Raw genomic sequence first — 10,548 nt, forward strand, 5'->3', positions numbered from 1 at the left:
AGAAATTATGCTTGGGAAGGGAGGGAGGAAGCTATTATTCTGCGACTTGAGAAATTCCACTGCCCCAAAACCTTTGTTAGCAAAAGAAGTGAGAAGTTCCTCAGGGAACTACTAATCCTTTCTCAGTGGCCAGACCTACTCAAGGGAGTTCCAGATTTAAGTGTGTTGAATAGAAAACCTACTCTTGCTTGAAATATCTGGGCGCAGTTCTGTTAGTTAACTTAAACATGTCAACATGGGCATTTAGTCTACAGGAAGGCTCTGGAACAATTTTACTTTAAATACTTCCTCTAGACTACCTGCAGTTTTGTCTAATATTTGAATTCTGTCTTCCTTTTTCAATTCTATAAAAGCTTTATTTAGAAAATATGTATTTAGAATCACTCATTTTTTTTCTACACTTCTTCCTACATTTCAGAGCTTCCTTGTGAAATATTTTTCTTTCTGTGGTTGTCGATAGTTTATGTTGGTATGAAACAAAGCCTATTTTATTCTTGTTCTTGAGAGAGAATTTCGCCGGCTGTGCGCTTCTTGACTGATAGTTATTCTTCTCAACACACCCAAGTTGTTATTCCACTCCCTCTGACTGTCGTTGTTGTCTTTGAGAAGTCAGTTATGAATCTAGAGACCCTTCCTTTGTAAGTGATCTGTCTTGACTGCTGGTTTTAAGATTTCTCTTTACGATCTTCCCTGTATTCTTTGATTTAGTTACATGTTATCAGGTGTGGCTTTCCTTCTATTTATCCAGATTGGGAGTATCTTGTGTTCCTGAATCTGTGGATTGGATTTTCCATCAAATGTAGAAAATTCTCAGGTATTAACACATCAAATCTTTCCTCTCCTCTTTAAATTTTCATTTGAGGATTCCAATGTATGTTAGGTTTTTCTCGTTCTATTCCCCGCATATTACTTAATCTCTCTTTTGCACTTTCCATCTCTGTATCTTTTTTTTTTTTTTTTTTTTAACAGGCAGAGTGGACAGTGAGAAAGAGAGACAGGGAGAAAGGTCTTCCTTTGCCGTTGGTTCACCCCCCCAGTGGCCACCGCGGCCGGCGCACCACGCTGATCCGAAGCCAGGAGCTAGGTACTTCTCCTGGTCTCCCATGCAGGTGCAGGGCCCAAGCACCTGGGCCATCCTCCACTGCACTCCCGGGCTACAGCAGAGAGCTGGACTGGAAGAGGAGCAACCGGGACAGAATCTGGCGCCCTGACTGGGACTAGAACCCAATGTGCCGGTGCCGCAAGGTGGAGGATTAGCCTAGTGAGCCGTGGCACTGGCCTCTCTATCTTCTGTTTTCTAATCTGAATAATTTCTTCAGGTTTATGTTGTAGCCCACTAATTTTCTCTTTAGCTGCCTCTACCTTTCATTTGAGTTTTAACTTTAATTAATATACTTTTGCATTTCTAGAAGGTAAAATTAACTCTTTGAAATTTGCATTGTTATTGTTAATAGTTTCTCTCATTCTTTTGTATAATTCCCTCTAACTTCCTTGAATATATTAAGCATAATAATTTTAATTTTTTAAAAAAGATTTATTTATTTATTTGAAAGAGTTACAGAGAGAGAGAGAGACAGAGAGGTATTCCATCTGCTAGTTCACGCCTTAGTTGGCTGCAATGGCCAGAGCTGTGCTGATCTGAAGCCAGGAACCTCTTCCAGGTCTCCCATGTGGGTGCAGGGGCCCAAGGACTTGGGCCATCTTCTACTGCTTTCCCAGGCCATAGCAGAGAGCTGGATTGGAAGTGGAGCAGCCGGGACTTGAACCAGCGCCTATATGGGATCCCGGCACTGCAGGCGGTAGGTTTACGCTCCATGCCACAGCACCGGCACCAATTTTAAATTTCACACCCAGTAATTCCAATATTGAAAGTATTTAATTTTGGAGTTTGCTACTTCTGCTAACTCTCACTCATGGTTTCTTGTTTCCTTACGTGTTTTGTAGTTTTTGATTGTGAGCTCATGTTTGGCAGAATGCCAGACAAGGAAGACATTTTCTGCCCCATATCTGCCCTTCTCCTCTCAGTGACTCCATAGATATGATACCTCTGGAGGGCCTGAGGTATAAGTGACTCAGTGGAGGAGTGAAAGTGCTAAGTGGAGGCCAGCGCTGCGAATCACTAGGCTAATCCTCCATCTTGCGGCACTGGCACACCGGGTTCTAGTCCCGGTTGGGGCGCCGGATTCTGTCCCGGTTGCCCCTCTTCCAGGCCAGCTCTCTGCTGTGGCCAGGGAGTGCAGTGGAGGATGGCCCAAGTGCTTGGGCCCTGCACCCCATGGGAGACCAGGTTAAGTACCTGGCTCCTGCTATTGGATCAGTGCGGTGTGCCGGTCGCAGCACGCTGGCCGAGGTGGCCATTGGAGGGTGAACCAACGGCAAAGGAAGACCTTTCTCTGTCTCTCTCTCTCACTGTCCCCTCTGCCTGTCAAAAAATTAAAAAAAAAAAAGTGCTAAGTGGAAAAAATCAAGAAGGCACACTCGTTTCTCTAATGCAAGCTGAAACTTAAGATGGGGAGGGCAACAAAGTTGAACTTTCCCTATTGGTCCCAGAGTTGGCTGATGTGAGAGAATAGCTATTTTAATTACAGACATAGGGCTAAGGGAAGAGAAGGTATTGATTGTTAAAGGTGACCAAAGATGTTAGGGACCTAGATTTCATTCAAGAAGCAAGGAAGGACTAGACTCTGAGGATGGATTGGAATTAGGCAAAACAAAATAATTTATTTTTCCTCATTGCCTAATTCTAATCCAAACTTATATTCATTCAATTCAAGAAATAAGAGGTAGGCTGATTACAGGTTCTCCTGAAAGACCTTGGCAGAGGCATCCCAAGAACACTCATCATACCGTGTAGGTAAAAATTATATTTTCTGCTGAATTGATCTTACGCAGTTCCCGAATGCAGTTCACCTGCAATGACCCACCCAACTTGGCATGAGATGTAGGGAGGCTAGCAAGGCCCTCAGAGGTGAGTGAGTTAGCCTGTTGCGCCACCTAGTGGCATGCATCCAAGGGAATGACATGTTAATTTTCTAGGGTTCAAAAGTATTGAATACATTAGTAACAAAATGTATTGTTTAAAAGCTATGTATGAATTAACTTCTGGCATATTATATTAAGTGTAATAGGAGCTCTTTATTTAGAAGTGGTCAGCTCTTCTGGCTGCTTTGCAAGTTTAGAACTTGCTATATCATGTTTTCAGGTTAGAATTCTTAGATGCCAAGTAGGGAAAACCTTATGTTTCTTGCTTGAAATTAAGTAGGAATTAGGCATACACATTTCCTGATTTAAAGCTTTTTTAGGGCCGGTGCCATGGCTCACTTGGTTAATCCTCTACCCGCAGCACCAGCATCCCATAAGGGTGCTGGGTTCTAGTCCTGGTAGCTCCTCTTCCAGTCCAGCTCTCTGCTGTGGCCCAGGAGGGCAGTGGAGGATGGCCCAGGTGCTTGGGCCCCTGCACCTGCGTGGGAGACCAGGAGGATGCACTTGGCTCCTGGCTTCAGATCAGCGCAGCACTGGCTGTGTCGGCCGTTTGGGGAGTGAACCAACAGAAGGAAGACCTTTCTGTCTCTCTCTGTCTATAACTCCACTTGTCAAAAAAAAATTTTTTTTAAAAGCTATTTTTAAATGTGATTTTAGCACCATTGAATTGCAAGTGCTTTCTAAAGTCACATTGGACTCTGACTTTACAGTATAGTGAAGCCAGGTTCTCTGTAACAAAAAAACACTGTCATTGGACTGTGCAAATAAAGGACCTAAATTGTCCATTTCCAGGCCTTGGGCTGGAAAACATGAATCAGTCTGTCTCCCTCTTGCTCTCTCTCGCCTTTGTCTCTAAGAACCAAGCAGAGGAGAAGATTCTGTGGTCTAATGTTAAAACACTTGGGCTATCTTCTGCTGCTTTCCCAGGCACATTAGCAGGGAACTTGGAAGTGCAGCAGCTGGGACTCAAACCAGCACCCATATGGGATGCTGGTGCTGCAGGTAGCGGTTTTACGTGCTATGCCAGAGTGCCGACCCCTATCAAAAAGTTTTTGCTAACAGAAGCCAACTCAGACTAACTTATGGGAAAAAAAGGACAGGAGGGGATGGAGGTGGTTTACTAGAAAGACCCTAGAGCACTGGCTTGTGGAACAGCAGTTTGGACTACCGCCTGCAGTGCTGGCATTCCATATGGGCGCCGGTTGGAGTCCTGGCTGCTCCACTTTCAATCCATCTCCCTGCTAGTGCTCCTGGGAAAGCAGTGGAAAATGGCCCAAATCCTCGGGCCCTGGCCACCCATGTGGGAGACCTGGAAGAAGCTCCTGGTTGTTTTGGCCATCTGGAGAGTGAAACAGCAGATGGAAGCTCTCTCTGCCCCCCTCCCCTTAACTCTGCCTTTCAAATAAGTAAAGCAGATCTTTAAAAAAAAAAAAAAATCCATCGTAGCTTAACAAGATGAAGGAAGAGCTGGAGGAACTGAGGACACATCTGTGTCTTTTTTTTTTTTTTTTTTTTGACAGGCAGAGGGGACAGTGAGAGAGACAGAGAGAAAGGTCTTCCTTTGCCGTTGGTTCACCCTCCAAAGGCCGCTGCGGCCGGCGCGCTGCGGCCGGCGCACCGCGCTGATCCAATAGCAGGTGCCAGGTACTTAACCTGGTCTCCCATGGGGTGCAGGGCCCAAGCACTTGGGCCATCCTCCACTGCACTCCTGGGCCACAGCAGAGAGCTGGCCTGGAAGAGGGGCAACCGGGACAGAATCCGGCGCCCCAACTGGGACTAGAACCAGGTGTGCCAGTGCCGCAAGGCGGAGGATTAGCCTAGTGAGCCACGGCGCTGGCCTGTGTCTTTTTTTTTTTTTTTTAAAGATATTTTTTATCTATTTGAAAGGCAGAGTGATGAGGGTGGGGTGATATTTTCCATCTGCTGGTTCACTCTCCAAATGACCACAATGGCCAGGACTGGACCAGGTGGAAGCCAGGAGCCTGGAACTCCATGTGGGTCTCTTGTGGTTGGTAGGTGCACAAGTACTTGGGCCATCCTCCACTGCTTTCCCAGGCACATTAGCATGGAGCTGGACTGGAAGTGCAGCACCTGGGATTTGAACCTGTGCTTGGATATGGGAAACCAGAGCTGCAAGCAGGGGCTTACCTGCTGCACACCATGCAGGAGTCCACTTGTGGGTCCTAAAGAAGTCAGAGTCTGTCTCTGCCCATTGCCCACATCTACTTGTCTGCTTCCACTTACATTTGGCCCAGGGAGGACAGTCTTTCTCTACAGGGCAAGAATATAAGTGCTGGTAGTCTGAGAGTCACAATTGTCTGCTCATTTGAACAGAGAGGTGAGGAGCCTTACTCACAAGAACAGTGCTGGAGGAAGGTTGTGATCAACCCACCCTGAGGCCATCTTTGTGGCCAGAGGACTGGCAAGGAAGTGAAAGACTGATGGACTGGGCTGAGGGACATTTCTCCAAAGGAGAGAGAGAGAGGTGCATTACAAGTGGGCCAAGGTGTGTTGGGCAGACAAAACACAAGCATGGCAACAACAGTTATCCACTCCTGACCCCCAACGATTCTTCTCCAGTAGTTGCCCGAGTCCTCTGGCTTCCTTTTGTCATCTGCCCTGAACAGCAGCCCCAGCCAGGGCTTCAAGGAGGCTGTGTGCACTGCAGCTCACCAGTGCCTTCCACACACCTGTGTGTCTCCTGGGTCACACTCGCCTCACTCTAAATTCAGAATCCCATCTCTGCATGATGCCTTGATTCAGATCTTTCATCTCTTCCCTGGGTTACCCCAATACCCTCATTTATTCTCTCCTACTTGTCTCCCAATTACTCACCTACTTTGTCGTCAGAGGGTCTAGATCATGTTGGTGTCAGGCAATGTGCCCTCTCTAAGTCCCAAAGAACAGGAAGCTTTTTGCTTCTTTATTGCTGTGCTCTGAATATTTGCATGTCCTTGAAATTCATGTTGAAATCCTCATCCCCGGTGTGATGCTGTTTGGGGAGAGGACCTCTGAGTGGTAATGAAGTCCCGAGGATGGAGTTCTCCTATCAGGATTAGTGCCCTTACAGAAAGAGATGAGTGAGAGCTTCCTTCCTTCTTTCTTTGCATTGTGAGGACACAGTAACAAGGCCTCCATCTGCAAACCAGGAAGAGGGCCCTGCCCAGGGTCTGCACTGGACTGCCCCAGCCTCCAGAGCTGTACGAAGTGAATTTCTGTTGCTTTGAGGGTATTTTTGTTACAGCGTTCCTGATGGACTAAGACACCTAGTCACTTCATTCTTGCTTGTCCCAGTACGACAGGGGACCTAACTGGAATTGTAAGAATTTGAAGCTGGTTGTGCCGCATTGTGCATTCTCTGGTCTGGTCCCAGCTCCTCTTGTACTTCCTGTTCTCAGGGTCGGCCAGCACCTTTGTATCTCTTCCTCCCGGGTGAGTACACACAGGGCAAAGTCCTTTTGATGCAGCTCTGCTGCAGACCAAAGCTGCGTTCTCTAGCCTGGTTCCCAGAACCCCTGCATTTTAGGCGCTGTTCGTCCCTTGGTGAGCTCTCAATGGACTTGTGATCTTCATATGTGTGCAGCACCGGCCCTGGGAGAATACAATAGCATTGCTTCATATGTATTCACACACAAATCTTCACACACAGTTCATATAACTGGTAAAGCGTGATTTAAAACGATGCCGTATTACTTTCCAAGGGATCAATATATTACTTACCTGACCAAAGACTACCCATGATGCTACTGTTTTCTTTCTGTTCCAGCTTTTCACACAGAATAGTGGGCAAGTTTTAACAAGTTAAAAGCAGCCGATTCTTGGGGAGGAAATTCATTTGTTTAGAAATATTTTCTCAAGAGAAGGGAGAACTAAGTCCAAGGCACTCCCCCACAAGGAGGACCTGAGCATGCTCGTCAGAAATCTACCCTCCCCCCAAAAAAAATGGCCAGCGCTGCGGCTCAATAGGCTAATCCTCCGCCTGTGGTGCCGGCACCCTGGGTTCTAGTCCCGGTTGGGGCGCCGGATTCTGTCCCGGTTGCTCCTCTTCCAGTCCAGCTCTCTGCTGTAGCCCGGGAAGGCACTGGAGGATGGCCCAGGTGCTTGGGCCCTGCAACCACATGGGAGACCAGGAGGAAGCACCTAGCTCCTGGCTTCGGATCAGCACAGCGCCGGCCGTAGCGGCCATTGGAGGGTGAACCAATGGAAGGAAGACCTTTCTCTCTGTCTCTCTCTCTCTCTCTCTCTCTTACTGTCTAACTCTGCCTGTCCAAAAAAAAAAAAAAAAAAAAAGACGCTTTCAGTAACTTTATCAGAGGGAGGTGGATGCTCATAATGAACCAAACACAAGTCACTCAGAGCAGAGCAGGCCCTGGGGGGCTTTGGGAAGGAAGGGTCATCTGGCTTTGGAGGGTTCTTGCATCCACTTCCAGTGCTTCCGAGGGAAGGGTTTTCAAGAGGTGACAGGCGGCGTTGCCTCCCAGCAAATGTCGCTGTCATTCCAGGAGACCCATCAACAGCTTTTCTTCCTCCCAAGGAAGCTCAACTAAATGAAATGTTTAAACATTTGATGTTTGAATCCTTAAGGAGATCAGTATATCTTGTAAAGCTGCCAAATGTTCCTCATTGTATGAGAAGGAGAAAGCCAGCCTCAACACTTGCATTACAAAGATGTTCAAGGGTAGAAGTGAGTTACTGAACTCTGGGGAGAGGTAGACGGTGGCCCAGCAGTAGGCAGTGGTGACCTGCACAGGGGACAGGGCACCGTGCTGCATGCTCTGACGCCTGCCCTCTGGGTCCAGGCCAAACACAAGGGCACTACATATGCCACCCAAGGAAGCGGAACCCTCACACGTCTTGCGTCTCGAAGATGATGGCATTCCAGACGTGTAAATGCTGCCTAAGCAGGGACCTCAAGTAACAAGTAGTTCAGTTGAAATTAAGTCGCCTGAACTCTGCCTTTTCATTCACTGCTTAAAATTTCTGGCTTGGGGCTGGCGCTGTGGCGTAGTGCGTTAAGCTGCCACCTGCAGTGCCGGCATCCCATATGGATGCTGATGTGAGTCCCAGCTCCTCCACTTCTGATCCAGCTCCCTGCTAATGCCCCTGGGAAAGACATCACAGGTCCGTGGGCCCCTGTCACCCACATGGGAGACCTGGAGGAAGCTCCTGGCTCCTGGCTTCAGCCTGGTCCAGCCCTAGCTGTTGCGGACACTTAGGGAGTGAACTAGCAGATGGAAGATCTCTATTTCTCTCTCTCTCTCTCTCTCTCTCTCTCTCTCTCTCTCTCTCTCTCTAACTCTGCCTTTCAAAAACATAAAATAAATCTTAAACAAAACACACCCTGTGGCTCTCCAGTCTTTTTGACACAACGTCAGGTGTCTTGCAGTGCGCACAAGGCTCTCCGCTATCTGCTTCCCTCCATCACAGCTCTAGTGCTGGGCTGCTTCGCCCACCCTCCTAGTTCCCCTCTGCTCTAATATGTAGAATCATCTGTAGCTCTTGAAGATGCTGCATTGTTTTGTATCTGTGTGCCTTCATCCCAGAATGCCTTTCTCCCTGTCCTCAGGCACTTTCTTATATGCATCCTAAGATTCAATTTGGGTGTCACTTCCATCAAGTGGAGCCAAGAGACCTTGTTCCCTGTTTCTGTAGCAGTCTCTGTGCTGTCGCTGTGTTCAGCACATCAACTCCCAATGGTGTCCTCGTGTGTTGATCTACGCTGGATCGCAAGCTGTTGGGACATACTCTTTTCTGCTATCCTTCATACCACTATGGAGTGTGGCACATAGTAGGTTCACCACTGTTACTTTTTTTTTAAAGATTTTTTTTTTGACAGGCAGAGTGGACAGTGAGAGAGAGAGACAGGGAGAAAGGTCTTCCTTTGCCGTTGGTTCACCCTCCAATGGCCGCCGCGGCCAGCGCGCTGTGACTGGCGCACCGCGCTGATCCGATGGCAGGAGCCAGGAGCCAGGTGCTTTTCCTGGTCTCCCATGGGGTGCAGGAAGATTTCTTTTTTTTTAAAGATTTATTTATTCATCTGGAAGGCAGAGTCTATAAAGAGAGGAAGAGGCAGCTAGAGAGAGAGAGAGAGAGAAAGAGAAAGAGAGATCAATCTTCCATCTCCTGGTTCACTCCCCAAATGGCCACAACAGCTGGAGCCACGCCAATCTGAAGCCAGGAGCCAGGAGCATATTTCAGGTCTCCCATGCAGGTGCAGGGGCCCAAACACTTGGGCAGTCTTCTACTTCTTTCTCAGGCCATAGAAGAGAACTGGATTGGAAGTGGAGCAGCCAGGACTTGAACCAGCGCCCATATGAGATGCCGGCACGGCAGGCGGAGGCTTTACCCACTATGCCGTAGCACAGGCCTGAGGTCATTTCTTGATATCCTGAAAACTCTGATCTCAGGAGGCTGGAGAGCAGTCAGACCCATGCAGGTTGGGTATGCTCAGACACTTAATATCCAGAATACATCTCAGCCAGTACCAGTGATCTCAGTCTTGTCGCTCCCCCTCTTCATGGAGGAACGACACTAAACCCTGCCTAGGCTTCATATCCGAGTCACGACACCATTATGTCGCTCCCCCTCTTCGTGGAGGAACGACACAGGACCCTGCGCTGTTCTTTCTGTCTGCTCGGCCCTCCCCGGGTTTGCTGCTGGTTCTTCCCGGGTTGGCTACTATCCCTTCCACCTCCGTGGAAGGGCAGTTCCCCCTGGCCACATTCCCCACTTCCGCAGGGGAGCGGCACACCGCCGGCCGGCTTTCTCGGGGGCTGCACAGGTGTTCCTTCAGCTAGATGTTCCCCATAGATGTTACTGGTGCATGCCGTCTCTCTCCTCCTTTATAGTCCTCCTCTGCCAATCCTAACTCGGCTGCCCACACGCCGAGTACGCTGCTCTCCTCCAATCAGGAGCAAGTCCTACAGTTTATTAGCTGAACTGGAGGCAGCTGTGTAGAAGCTGTTTACTTCTCTCCCAGCGCCATATTGTGGGAGAGCAGATGCATAGAATAAGTCTTAATTCCAGTAACTTAGTCCAGTCCGGATTGCTCCCCACAAGTCTAGCTATACATTAGAGCAGAGGTTGCACCGTGTTTCAGAGGGATTTGCCCCTCTCACAGTGACACGAGCTAGGAGGGGTTTGGAAGGCAGGGACTGTTTTCCCTTATAAGCCTTGGATAAGAGGTTCTGAGAATTATGGCCACAGAGTATGGAGGCAGAAACACCTGAGCCCTACATGGACCGCCAACCTCAGCTGTGCACTGCAACAGATGACCTATAGCTTCCGTCCCTGCCATCCCTGTGGGAGACCTGTATTGTGTTCTGGGCTCCTGGCTTCAGCCTGGCTCAGCATGGCTGTTGCAGGCATTTGAGATGAAGAACTTTTTTGTGTGTCTGTCTCTTCAACTCTGCTTTTCAAATAGAAAAAAGGCAAATAAAAAAATAACACAAGGCAACAAAAATTAGGGTGGTAGGTAGAAAATATCAACATAGTGAGCGCCCCTCAAACTCTCTTTCAATGTGCACCAAATTCTGAACAGCTAGCTCGGCTTCTGCAATGTTGTGG

The sequence above is a fragment of the Oryctolagus cuniculus genome, chromosome 7 (genome assembly GCF_051225735.1).
Source record: "Oryctolagus cuniculus isolate XC-2025 breed Fujian yellow rabbit chromosome 7, ASM5122573v1, whole genome shotgun sequence".
Classification (NCBI taxonomy): domain Eukaryota; kingdom Metazoa; phylum Chordata; class Mammalia; order Lagomorpha; family Leporidae; genus Oryctolagus; species Oryctolagus cuniculus.